The 12,078-nt window shown below is 42.2% G+C and overlaps 1 pseudogene; it reads right to left on the bottom strand.

The window, feature by feature from the left end:
• Positions 1-1,016: 1,016 nt before the first annotated feature.
• Positions 1,017-10,705, bottom strand: LOC141583054 (ubiquitin-like modifier-activating enzyme 1; annotated as a pseudogene).
• Between the last annotated feature and the right edge of the window lie 1,373 nt (positions 10,706-12,078).

Genomic DNA, 12,078 nt, shown 5'->3' on the forward strand with positions numbered 1-12,078 from the left:
AGAGCTGGAAAAGGTTTATCTTCCACAGCTATTAGCAGTAAAATAATTTTTAAAAGTACTTGTGGAATGTCTTAAGGCACTGGCCTTTCTCATTCCAACAAAATATATATTCCTCATACAAGGAGAATCATAGTTATCAAAGCTTGGCCAGAATCTGAAAGCATCAACATGGTATAAAACGAAGCCCAAGCATAAAAAGAAAAGAAAAGAAAAGAAAAAAAAAAAAAGCTTTCAAGCAGCTAACACAAATGCTCATGTCAAAAATAGCAAAAACCAGAGTAACTTCTGCACCATCCTAATAATAGGTGCCTGTGCAAGCTCATTATGGACCAAGTACTAAGCATTTGACAGACACAAAATCCCTTTATTTCTTCTAGCAATCCTTTGTCTACACTTTAAACATATGAAATTGGAGGAGCAAAACAAGTTAACAGAGGTTATATACATTGGAAAAGTTAGCATTCAGACTTAAAATAATCCAGGTCCAGAATCTCTACAACCTCACAAAATCCACTACAGCAGGCAGTTTGAAGTTGGAATAAAAATATTAGAATTGTAAACAGATTTAACACATGGGATAAGAGCAGATATGCTCTGCAGCCTTGCTAATGTCTTCATTTTTCTCTAAGAGGACAAAAAGGGAAGTGAGTAATCCCAACTTTTGTGAGAATCACTGGATTTAATCTTCTCTGCCTTAAACCCTGGATTCTGAGCATGTTTCATAAAGGGTGGGATTGGACCTTCTGGACTGAGTATCATCTTGATTTACGAAACTGCAGAAAAGCCCACTCCTTCTGAGATGACAGGATAATGGCCTTTGACAAAACAATAACATGCCAAATTTAAATAACTCTTTATTATGAATTCCAATGACAAAGAGTAGGATGCAGCAGCAAAACACATTCTCAGAAGAAAGTAAAACATGTATGTCTGGCTGGGTTCAGCTTCTGTTGCAACTAGAAGGAATCTGCAAACAGGTTGTTGAGAGGAACCTTGGGTAAAGGGATAGCCAGAAGTCAGCGGGTAATGTATCGTACGTAAGGGACCTTGATGTCTTCACCACTCTTGTCACTGCGGCACATCTCAAGCACCAGGGTCCACACATGGTGGCTCAGTTTTCACTTTGACACACAGCTCACAAGCTCTGTCATCCTGAGGTAGAGAACAGAGATTCAAGAAGGCAGAAAAAAAGAGGAAGAACATAGGGGCAAAGAAGTCAGGAAAGAAAATAGCCATTGTGTGTTCTCATCCCATGTCGGGACTTCCCTATCCTGCCTGGCAGCCAACTCACGGCTGATCCAATCATTTCTTAAGCTTGGAAGCTGGCATGAAGAAGGAATACAGCATGGATACACCCTGAGACAGCATGGTAATTTCTAATTTGTGCTCCATCTGGAAAGGACAGGAAGGGATTTGGGGAATAGAGTTAGTGAGACGGACAGTACTGGTCACCTGCCCAACCACCATCTCCTGCAGTGTGGAGAGAGAGAGGAAGTGGTCTTACCTTAAAGTAGGCTAGAAACTGCTTGAGGGTCATCTCTTTACCATTAGGTTGTATGCCTTGTACATCAAAGCGATCCCACAGTGTCCACTCTTGGTTATAGTACTGAGGGACAAAGGTCAGGGGAGTAGAACAGAGGCCATCCTATATAGCCCTACCCTTATTACTCAACCTGACATGTCCAGTCAGACTGATGACAACCCTGTTTTGTTGAAAACCATCTCAAAGGCTCATTTCATTTTAATCAAGCCCCTAAAAACTTTAATCAAAATGATGAGGACTAGAGCTGGCTGTATATACAAAGATACATATATCCCCTCCCCACATTATACAGTCTCACGGATACCATTAGTGTTCATGAATGCTGGCCATACCTGGTGATGAGGTGGGGCAAGGCGCTCAGAGAAGCTGAAGAAGGGCAAGGCCAAGTTGATGAAGCTATTCTTATAGGACTGAAGCTTTCAATGTCCCTGTACCACCTAGTATAGCTCTAGGCACACAAGGCCAACAATGGCTGCCATGGTTGTTGCAATTGCTGGAATGATTTTTCCTGCAATCAGCTTACTCTGTGAGGCAGGATTTGAACAACACAAATAGTTACTGAGAGAATCAATCTACAGAATTGGTCAAATGTGGGAGATTGAAGCATGAGTAAAAAAAGGTAGAAGCTTAGGTTTATACCACCACTACCTTATGTAGGTCTGCAGGGGGAATATCATAGTTCCCTGTCCAAAGGTTAGATGCAGCCATAATGAAATCCATATGGAAGTTACTGTCATCATCCTGTTTTGAGTTGGGGGCAGTCAAAATAAGAAAATATTTCCCAGCTACTGGTACACAGTAGCTTTCACCAAGTTACCTGCAGGTCTCCCTAGTTGCCAGAAAATGTTGTGCTCCTCTGAGCCTCTCTTGACTGTCTTCCCTCCCTCTGCAATCCTAACAAAGGCCCAGGCCCATACCACTGTCTTGCTCAAGACCCCAAGCCGGCACCTTGTCAAAACCGATGGGATACATCTTGAATCCAGCAAGCTTGTCTGGACTAGGAAGCGTGGCCTTGAGCTCCTCTAAGTGGCTGTCATCTGAAGGAAGAGAGAAAACATTATCAGCCTTTTAGATATCAAGCCAGGGTCTGACGTAAAGAGAGGAGCCCAGACTAAGGCAGAAAGTGTTCAGGCAGTGGACAAATGCCTTGCTTTGCTAATAGCAAAAAGTAAACACATAACACAAAAAAAGAAAGTATTCAGGCAGATAAAGAATTTGAAAAGAATCTATGTCCTGGGAAAGAGTAGACAAAGCAGTGGTAGAACTGACATCACCACCCCGAATCAGAGAAAGAGGCACACATGTGTGAGGAACACAAAAGAATTAACTCTGCATATGCTGAAGAATGGAGATGAAGACAGTGTTGAGGGATGTACATTGTAGCACTATTCAAAATAGCCAAAATACAGAAGCAGTCCAAATGTTCCCAGATAAACAAATGGATAAACAAAATGTGGTATGTGTGTCCATGCAATGCACTGGTCCTCTTGGACTTAAAAGAAAGGAAATCCCAAGACGTGACAATATGAACATAATGCTAAGTGACATAAACTAATCACAAAAAAGACAAACAATGTATGAGTTCAGTTACATGAAATGCCTAGTGTAATCAAACTCACAGAAACAGAAAGTATATGGTAGTTTCCAGAAAGTATGGGGAAAGAAAAATGGATGTTTTAAATATGAGTACAAAGTTCTGAGGGTCCAAGATGAAAAAGTTCTAGATTTGCTACCCTATGGTGTAAATATATTTAATGCCACCAAACAGAAAACTCGAAGGTGATTAAGATGATACACCTGCATTCTGACGACAGTAAAAAGACATAAGAGAAATCAAAATGAGAGTGTGATCTTGAGGAAGAATGATGTAGAAGTAAATTAGGAAATGGTACAGGAACATGAGACACAGAGTTGGAGGAAAAGGACACATTGACAAGAATTGTGGACAAATTCATAGACAAAATAGAGGATAAATTTTGTGTGAAATAATTTGAAGGAAACATCGAGAGGGAAACACAGGGAAAGAACTGGAGAGGTAAGACTATGTATAGAGGGTAACATGGGAAAATACCTGCAGAAAAGGTATCTGGAGAGACATATACAACTACAAGAAATCTGCAGAGGGGAACAGGGGCAGGTATATATTGCAAAAGAAAAGAACATAAGGTAGAAAGATAAATTCACAGACAAAATGATAAGAGGAATGAGACAAAGATCAAAAACAGGGAGAGACAGAGGAAAGTAAGAGCTGAAGTTGTCAGATGGAGATCTTCAAAGGAAGATGGGCGGACAAATGAAGGGCAACAACATAGGGTAAATATGGACTCAGAGAAGTTGAGGCTAGATATATGGATGGGGACAAAGGCAAGTCATGAAAGCAGGCTGCAGCTGCTTACAGATCAAGTGAGACAGAACTAATGGAGATCATACTTCTTTGCCCCCTAAACAAAACAGATCTATAAGAAATAGATGAAAGCAGAACAAGTAAGGCAAACATGCACAGGGAAAGGAATGTACTAGTTTTCCTGATAGCAAGACTGTAAAGAAGAAAGGAATGAGAGAATAATTCTGTATTTCAAATATAGGATATGAAGCTGAAAGGATGTGCACTGGTAAATCTCAAATCTACTGTCATAGATGATGGCCAGTGGCAAAAGACTAATGGGGAAGCTTAGCTGGACAGGGTACAAACTCATGGCCAAATGGCCAAATACACTCACCAACAGAGGCACTGGTGCTTTGCAGCTCCTGGGCAGGAATGTGGACTTTGACACCAGACTTGGGAATTAATTTGTGGACCTGCATAGACTGCAGCAATGTAACCACAGTAGCTTGGTTCCGAGAGCCTATCAGCCCATAGGTCTGGGCAAACAGGTTGGCAGCAGCCATCACATAGTCCAGGCACAAGGTCTGGGAGAAGGAAGAGCAGGGAAGGGAAAATACATTAGGTTCAAGTGAAGTCTCTACTCACTTCCATTCCCCCAGCCTCTACCTGACAGATTCCAGGAAGAGGACTCACGTTGCTGACATCAAAGGTAAGGGGATGAGGACAGTGTTTGGGCCCAGACCAGAATAGGTCTCCAGAGCTTGTAAGCTGAAAGGATAAAACATTTTGCAGGGTTGAGACCAGAGAGAAGAGGGTGCTCTGGCACTTCTTACCTGAAGTATCAAAAGACTAAACTCACTATCCCTGGAAACTCACATTGTACCAGACACAGCACTTAATCTCTTATGGGTTGTCAAGCACTTTACTAACTGTAATACCCACAGACAAACTAATCCTCAACAAATTCTTATCAGATGAGTATTATTACCTACTTCACAGATGAGACTCCTGAAGAGAAGAAAAATATATGGATGATTTGCCCTAGTATCACACAGAGCTGGCACTTGCACTCTTATCTCCAAAATGTCTCCCCTATGATAATCTCCACATCTTTACTGGGAATCAGATTTGACTCAGCCTACACCATAGGAGACAGAACAGAGGCCAAGTATCTGGGCGGAAAGAAAAGGAACAAAGCAAAGACAGGTGTCCGCAGAAAGGCACTGGTCTTACCACTTTTCTGAAACCCCCATGCCGTAAGGTGCCTGTGACACCTGCCTTAACTAGAATGAACCATGCCAAAAGCATCCAGTAAACTCCACATTTCCAGAAAGTGTTTTCTTCCAAATAGACACTGAAAGCATGCTATACCTGGTCGGGAGGAAAGTTGCGCAGCAGCTGCTGGATGTTGTGAGAATACTGGGTGTGCCACTGGTGGTAGGCCCAGGTCACACAATTAGCCCAGGTCTCTGGTCTCTGTAGCACCAGGCAGCGCTGCACATTCTCCAGCAACTCCAAGGGTTAGGTGCTTGCCAGCCACAGCGTCTGCTCCATAAACTTGGGGTTTCTATGAGGCAAACATCAGGACTAATCAATAGCCTTAGGAGTAGGCTTCATGGAAATTGTACTGTCTTCATGGAAAGCTGCATCTGACCCCCCACTGGAGTAGAATAGACAGGAAGACATGCCACCTCCCTATGTATGCAAATACACAACTCTGACCCTGGAATCACCTGCCTCATATGAGGCTCAAGCATTCATTCAATCAGAGTGAGCCTGACAGTGAGTATTAGAGTTGTTAGGGATTACACAGGATGCTTTGCCTTGGCTGGTAGGCAGGATATAGGGAGATGGGGCATTTGAGTTACTCACATGAGGTACTGGTTGATGTTTTCTGCAAGCTGCTTGAAGAGGCTTTCAAACTCATCTTGAGCCCACTATAGGCAGGGCAGATAAAATCTCAATGGTAGACAAAATGAGATTCTATTAGCAATAGAAATACCACCAGTAAAACATAGCAAGCAAGAAGAGACAACTGCTCTGGGAGAATAGAGGTGAAAAGCCTCCCAAATGGGGCTGCCCAAATTTCTCCATCTTCCCACCTCAGACTTAAAAACTAATGGCCTTGATCTGCACAGTGGTTACACAGTATACATGCATGGAAACTTATTTTTAAATAAGATGTGCAGTACTTTCTTTTGGTGTGAGTTGCCCCAGTGAAAAGAAAAAAAAAAAAAAAAAATCAACTGAAGAGAACAAGGATGATCCTCCTACAGATTTTGGGGACTGGGCAGAAAACAAGACAGATGAGGACTGTTGCGCTTATTTTTGCCCTCTGAGCCTTAGAAAGGCAGTCAATACAGTCATTGATGAAGTTGTCTGCAGGACCCAAAAATGGACATTTAGTTTTGACTCCAGGTCTGCCAAACACAACTGCCTTTTGTGACTTCAGGCACAGAGGGTAGTATTTCAAAACATACACTATGACACTAAAATCTACACCTCATGACATGCCTATAAAGGAATGAGCAAATACATAAATTATAAAGTATACTTAAAATAGTGCTATGTACATACTAAGTGCTAAGTGCTCTATAAAAGCCCTTTGAGAGACGTTATCATCACGTACATTTTACAGCAAGAAATCTGAGGCATGGAAAATTAAGTCCAAGATTATGAAACAAATCTATTTTAAAACCTTTTTATGGGCCTCCCTGCACATTAGACAAAGAGTAGAATATCACATCCTAGTAAAATTTATGTACATTCACATATTAGGGTAGAGGAGAGAGGGAGAGAGAGAGACAGACAGAGAGAGACAGTGGTGACAACACAAACATAAACATATTCATTCTGTACCTGCTTGATTGAAATGAGAATTAGTTTTTTTTTTCCCCTCTCTGTGTACCATCTTTATAATCCCCCTAGTCATGAACTCAAACATAACACTAAGTCTGAAAATGTAATGGCGTTGAATCTGTAAATTACTTTGGGCAGTATGGCCATTTTCATGATGTTGATTCTTCCTAGCCATGAACATGAAATGTTTCTCCATCTGTTTGTATCCTCTTTTATTTCGTTGAGTAATGGCTTCTAGTTCTCCTTGAAGAGGTCCTTTACATTCCTTGTTAGTTGTATTCCTAGGTATTTTATTCTCTTTGTAGCAATTGTGAATGGCAGTTCGTTCTTGATTTGGCTCTCTTGAAGTCTATTACTGGTGTATAGGAATGCTTGTGATTTTTGCACGTCGATTTTGTATCCTGAGACTTTGCTGAAGTTGTTTATCAGTTTCAGGAGATTTTGGGCTGAGATGATGGGGTCTTCCAGATATACAATCAGGCCATCTGCAAATAGAAGACAATTTGATTTCCTCCCAGGAAATCAAATTTGATCGCCACACTGTCTTCCACAATGGTTGAATTAATTTACATTCCCACCAACAGTGTAAAAGTGTTCCTATTTCTCCACATCCTCTCCAGCATCTGTTGTTTCCCAATTTTTTAATGATCGCTATTCTAATTGGTGTGAGATGGTATCTCAATGTGGTTTTGATTTGCATTTCTCTGATGACCAGTGATGATGAGCATTTTTTCATATGTTTGTTGGCCTCCTGTATGTCTTCTTTTGTAAAGTATCTGTTCATATCCTTTGCCCATTTTTGAATGGGCTTGTTTGTTTTTTTCTTGTAGATCTGCTTTAGTTCTTTGTAAATTCTGGATATCAGCCCCTTGTCAGATGGGTAGGCTGCAAAAATTTTTTCCCATTCTGTTGGTTGCCGATTCACTCTACTGACGGTATCTTTTGCCATGCAGAAGCTGTGGAGTTTGATTAGGTCCCATTTGTCTATTTTGGCTTTTGTTGCCATTGCTTTTGGCATTTTGATCATGAAGTCCTTGCCTACACCTATGTCCTGAATGGTTTTGCCTAGATTTTCTTCTAGGGTTTTTATGGTGTTAGGTCTGATGTTTAAGTCTTTAATCCATCTGGAGTTAATTTTGGTGTAAGGTGTCAGGAAGGGGTCCTGTTTCTGCTTTCTGCACATGGCTAGCCAGTTTTCCCAACACCATTTATTAAACAGGGAGTCCTTTCCCCATTGCTTGTTTTTGTCAGGTTTGTCGAAGATCGGATGGTTGTAGGTATGTTGTATTTCCTCTGAGGCCTCTGTTCTGTTCCATTGGTCTATATCTCTGTTTTGGTACCAGTACCATGCTGTTTTGATTACTGTAGCTTTGTATAGTTTGAAGTCCAGTAGTGTGATGCCTCCTGCTTTGTTCTTTTTGCTTAGAATTGACTTGGCTATGCGGGCTCTCTTTTGGTTCCATATGAAGTTTAGGGTGTTTTTTTCCAGTTCTGTGAAGAAGGTCATTGGTAGCTTGAGGGGAATAGCATTTTGTCTCTATGGGGTGGATGTCATTGAGTTCACTCATGCCCTGGACTTCTCTGAAGGAGACAAAGTTGCCACTCTCAAACCCATGCTGGGCCTCATCTAGGCAGGTGACCACATCAGGGTTGTCCTAGTTGGAAGTGGAGTAGACTTTAGAGAAAGACCAGAGTGCCAGTAGACATGCAAAACTGTTGTTGCTCACCAGGGTTTCCCTGAACTCCTAGAGGGCCCCCTTACCTTGGTGATCATAGAAACCATAGCACTGAGTGGCTGATCCCTATTGGAATCTCTTGAGAATCATGTCTTTTCTAAAGTCACAGAAGAGTTGCCTGCAGAGGGGAGTAACAGAACTGGTGCCTCAGGTCCATATACTTAGGTATTCCCTTTTCCCTGAAGGTACAATGAACTCTTGCAAAGGAAACTCAGTTTATCAATAGCAGGAATCATATGACACTCAGGTCAAACAGGAAGAGCAAAAATGCAAAATTTAGAATTCAGGTGCCTGAATGTAACATAAGTGCAATGGGAGCCTCTTGACCTGAGTTTGGCAGGGGTTGCAGGAGGAAGGAGGAGGAAGGTACTTACCCAAAGAGGCCCCTGGTGTCTGCCACCACCAGCTTGATTCCATGGTTGTGACAAATCTCACCCACTTGCAGCTGGATCTCCAAGGGAGTGTTGGTAAGGGCCACCACCTATGAAGAGCCAAAGGCCTGGGCTGAGGGCCTGGTACTGAAATACAGTGGAGTGAGATAACAGAAGATAAAGGCTAAAGAAAAGGGATGAACTGGATAGCTTCACCTAGGCTTTGCTGGTTTGGCCCTCATTTACAAACACCTGTAAAGCATCTGTGTGTGTCAGATAAAGGGATACAGGGAGGAAAGAGTTTGAAGACCACTGAATCCATTTATTTGACAAACATCTATGTGTCAAATAAACTGCTGCCTGCTCTGTGGTGACCTCAGAAACAAAAATATCAATAATAGTGTGCCCCATTCAAAGCCTCTATTTGTCCCCATCACATTCACTGGCTTTAAATCTCAGGAAAAAGTCTGTTCAGCCATGGTATTAGGGATTTCTCTTATCCCCCCCACCCCTTATTCACTGGCATAAAAGTTCGTATGCTTATTTCAGGAGTTTCAGTACCCTTCTCCTCTGGGACACCTTAAGGCAGATCATCAGTACTCACAGTTCCTTCTTTCAATACAGTTTATTAAATACACATATATGATGCTCTCCAGCTACTATTCTAAGCTTAGTCTTCAGAAAATCTCTGTGAGGCTGATGGTGCTATTGTTCCTTTTCTAGAGACAGTAACTAATGCAGAGATAAAGTGATTTGTTTATAGTCATACCATTAAACGATATCAAGACTCATAAGAAGCTAGTATAGCTCAGCTCAAGGTCAATGTTCCCAATCTATATACCACAGTGTATAGCCACATCTTCCCTCCTGAAAAGAGATGAATCCCCCAAGGATAGGTCCAGAGTATAATTCCTGTCTGCATTCCTTAGCCCTCTAGCATGAAATGTGACACAAAGGATCAGCTGTTAATCAATGTTAAACAAACAAACCAGAGATAAGACTAGAAAAAATTAGGCAGGGCAGGGGGTAGGTAATGCCCCAAGGTACCTGAAAAACTCTACAGAAGTCCTCAACCAAGGGTCCTGTGTAGGTGAGGACACACACATAGCCATTGAGTTCTGCAAGGCATGACTGTGATACTTCAGCTTGGTTTTTACCAATGTCCTCCTCTCACAGGTAAAACTATCAGAGGATGTAGGAAGGAAACGTAAGTGAACACAGAGCCCAGGAAGATTGGTTCCCTGGAAAAGCAAAGGGGCCACAGGTTACCTGGGAGGAGATGTCAGCTCACTGGGCAGTGCCCTGGTCATGTAAAGTGACAGCCTTGACCCCACTGAGGATGATGTTCTTGGCGATCTCCACACCTAGCCCCTGCAGGCCTGAAACCAGCACACTGGATATCTGGAGATACTTCATCTCCTCATGACCCAGCACATACCTGGCAGGTTATGGAGGCCTCTGCTCAGGATTGGCTAACCCAATCCTATCTTCTCTGTGTCTCTTTCCCCCTGTTGTCCCCAGCCATGGCCTCACTTACAGTTGGCGGGAATAAAGATCTTCATCTATGTGTATTCCACGGCTGTTTTTGGACATTCCCTAGAGATGGAGAAAAAAAAAAAAAAAAAAAAAAAAAAAAAAAAAAACAGATTGAGAGGAGATAGGCAGGAATGGGACAGACAAACAGGCAGAGGTACTTTCCTACCAGTCTCTCTACCTCCTCATCATCTGTCAGTGTCCAGAAATAAATACTCACCTGGCTTGGTCCCAAGGGCACTTCAGACATCACAGAGCAGGCAGAGGAACAGTCAGAATCCAACTCTGAACCAGACCCAGAAACATGATGTTTCTTGGAGAGCAGTGAGCTGGACATCTGGAGGAAAAGAGAGTGTTAAAGGTGAGGTAAATGTGGGGAGGCTTTTCTGTTAGTAGCAATTGTGGGAGAGAGTTTTGTGGTAATCCTATTTTATTAAAAGAGAGACCCAATAGGTAATAAAGCTAAAGGGAAAAATGGATGGGTTGACCTTACGCAATTTAGGGACGAATAAGCTCAGTGAGCAGATATGTGACAGATACTGAGGTGGGACTGGATTTCTCATTTTGAACTCTGCTTTTGAAGTAAGAGGTAGGGCCTAGAATAAGGCTGGAGAGGTGAGTCTCTGACAATGGTAGTTAGAACCAAATCTAAAAGTCTGTGATAACAAAACTGATGGTCATGGGAATAGATTTCTAGTGGAAGACTGTGTAGTCAAACACTCATAGGTGGTAACTGGTCCTCTGAGAGGTTATGAGAAAAGACAGTCAAGATTATCTGAAGTGACTCTCGGGATGATGAAAAAGGGGCATTCCATAAAGTAGATACGGGCACTATACCTCTAAATAACGACGTTCAATATTCCTTTCTCACAGAAGATGATACATGGATTGGGGAAGATGGTTTGAGTCATAGGTTAGAAGGATTGTAGGAACTAGAAAAATCTGTGAAGCCAAGCACTAAATCATTAAAAAAAAAAAAAAAAAAAAAAAAAAAAAAAAAAGGCAGCCTCCAAAGGAGACTGCCACGGAAGACACGACAGTCAGGATGAGATGCGGAAAAGGTGTAGACGATAGATAAACAAGGCCCAAATAGTCTTAAGCAAAGTGTAGCATGGATTTCTTTCTTTCTTTCTTTTTTTTTTTTTTTTTTTTTTTTTTTTTTTTTTTTTTTTTTGTCTCAAGATTGATTGTGGGAAAGTAGGCCAGGAAAGAGAGTGATGTCTAAAGGAGAATGCAGGATAAAAGTTGTTTTGGGGGGAAAATGAAGACCAGACACACAGACACTCCCTGGGACGTAGCCCCTTTTGCAAGCTGGAGGCCAAAAAACTGGGGGAGCGGGGGTCTGAGGTCTGACGGATAATTTCAGCTAGGATAATTTAATGAAGTAGATGGACGAGAGATGCTAAACTGCTGAAAATCTACTGGCTCAGAAAAGTCTAACACAAGCCAGGGAGCGAGAAAGATTTCTGGCTAGCGATGCTGAGCCTGTGACTCCAAAAGGCAATGCTGAGCATCTACACTCTTGGAAGTCAGCTTCCTAAACCCTGAGAAACGTTGGGAAACTTCGGCATTGTCTCAGCATCCCCTTGTCCCCACCCAGCCTCAAAATAGTCTGCCATGACCTCAGCCCGGCCCAGACCCCTACCACCTCAGGCCCAGAAGAGAGATCTTCTGAAGTCTCTAACCCTGGCGAGTCAACTGGAAAGTAGT

Source organism: Saimiri boliviensis, chromosome Y, assembly GCF_048565385.1.
Source record: "Saimiri boliviensis isolate mSaiBol1 chromosome Y, mSaiBol1.pri, whole genome shotgun sequence".
In the NCBI taxonomy this organism is placed as follows: domain Eukaryota; kingdom Metazoa; phylum Chordata; class Mammalia; order Primates; family Cebidae; genus Saimiri; species Saimiri boliviensis.